At 37.3% G+C, this 1,881-nt stretch overlaps 1 long non-coding RNA gene across 1 annotated transcript; it reads right to left on the bottom strand.

Moving 5' to 3' along the window:
* Window positions 1-6: 6 nt before the first annotated feature.
* Window positions 7-1,267, bottom strand: LOC109592040 (uncharacterized). Its single transcript, XR_002190135.1, has 3 exons — window positions 954-1,267; window positions 675-896; window positions 7-103 (listed from the first exon to the last, which is right to left on the bottom strand). It is a non-coding gene; the product is annotated as an uncharacterized LOC109592040 (long non-coding RNA).
* Between the last annotated feature and the right edge of the window lie 614 nt (window positions 1,268-1,881).

Consider the following 1,881-nt stretch of genomic DNA (forward strand, 5'->3'; position numbering starts at 1 on the left):
TTTGGACACTTAGAAGTTTATAATCATCTTTTGACTTTATCTGCTTCACAATAAAGAGACCAAGAGCTACAATAGTGAATAGAATACCAACACCAGCACATACCTATCAGGAGAATAAGTATAGGTTATACACCGAGATAGAGGTTTTTATGGTATTTATTAACCAAGCAATGCAGTCGCGAGGTTAATAAATGCCATAGAAACCAATACCATGGTGTATAACCAACTTCTATCATGCCAAATTTCAACTAGCCAATCAATGCAGAATACGAGGTTTCGAAATCTATTAGATATCTCCCAGGATCACTTAGAAACCTCCTGAGAACACTTAAGCTGGGTTCAGAAAATTTGCGTTGCAACCAGAAGTGCCATATAATGCAATGATAAACGCAAGAATAGAGCCGAGTTCTATTCTTGCGTTTACCCATTGCGTTATATGGCACTTCCAGTTGCAACGCAAATATTCTGAACCCAGCTTTAGAAACTTGGTGCTCTACGCTTATGCTCTTATTAGGTCATTTGTCAAGCTTGGTTGATTCTTTACTTACCTAGCCTGTTAGATATGATGTATGTATGTATGTCAACTGTGGTCTTATTATCAGCAGGTGGCAGTTGTTTTTCAAATGTCATGGCAGAATATTAGTGATAGCTTTATCACCTATTTATTGACTTACAGCAGCTCCTATGAATTCTCCACCATTTGGTCGATATCGTAAACCATAATTTGGTTGTTCTCCATGGCATTTAAAGACCAACTCATGATATTGTGGTTGTTGTGTTATAATGTTGAATGTATCACAAGTCTTTCTCCAACCAGCTGAAACCACAACCATGGTATGAATAGGAACAAAATAGAACCAACAAAGAATCCAACTTGAATAATGTTAGCAATCAACCTAAAATGGAATTAAATATTATAAAATTACATATAAACTAATACTGAATTAACTTACGTTTTGACATTTATTTGAAATGAAACACTGATTAGCTCAATGGCAGTTAGCAGAGCCAGACATATTGTAGCAATGGTAGCACTTGCTATACTCAACTTACAAGTGGGCACATTAAAGTTGAAATCTGGGTGGTCTGGCTGTGGCTGAATGAGTGACATAGCTTGAGAATAATTAACAAAAAAAAAGCATGCTTCCCCATATACAGATTTAGCAGGAATGTTAGCCTGAAGGAGACTAAGAGAAGTACCAGCAGCTACTAGTGACACTAGAAGTGTCACAAAAGTAGCTAGTGAAAGGACCTGCTTGACTAAGGCTGCAGTAGGCATTGATACACAGACTCTGATCTAGGCTTAGGAATCACTCTCTACTCTCTAGTGCTACTAGTACTTACGCTCGAAGCACTCTTATGCTGCGTTTACACTACAGAAGTGGGCCAAACTGTGCTGAACCAGGCTGAGCTAGCCCTGCTGTACTAACCATGCTAGTCTGGTTTGGCCCAGCTCACTTCAGCTCAGTTTGGTTACTGTTTACATTATCAAATGAAACTGTGCTGGCCCACTTTAAACAGGGCTGGCTCAGTTAAAGAAGCTAGTGTAAACACAGTATAATATTATATAGGCGGTAGCCTATATTGAGGTTGATTTTTCAAGATGGCGGCCGTTTTTATTATTATTATTATTATTATTATTATTATTATTATTAATAAACTTTACAGCACGGAATAAAAAAAAAACAGTAAATCAGAGGGTAATGAATTATGTGAGCTGAAGGAAACCCAGTAAATACACTGGGCCCCTGAAACAAAAACAAAACAAAACAAACTAATGATCAATGATGTGATGAATGAATAATACACTGGCTGCATGGACACAAAGCATGAAAAGAACATAGATTGTCAGGATTGAAATGGGACATGAATAATTGCCAA

The sequence above is a fragment of the Amphimedon queenslandica genome, unplaced genomic scaffold (genome assembly GCF_000090795.2).
Source record: "Amphimedon queenslandica unplaced genomic scaffold, v1.1 AMPQUscaffold_6478_Cont21563, whole genome shotgun sequence".
In the NCBI taxonomy this organism is placed as follows: domain Eukaryota; kingdom Metazoa; phylum Porifera; class Demospongiae; order Haplosclerida; family Niphatidae; genus Amphimedon; species Amphimedon queenslandica.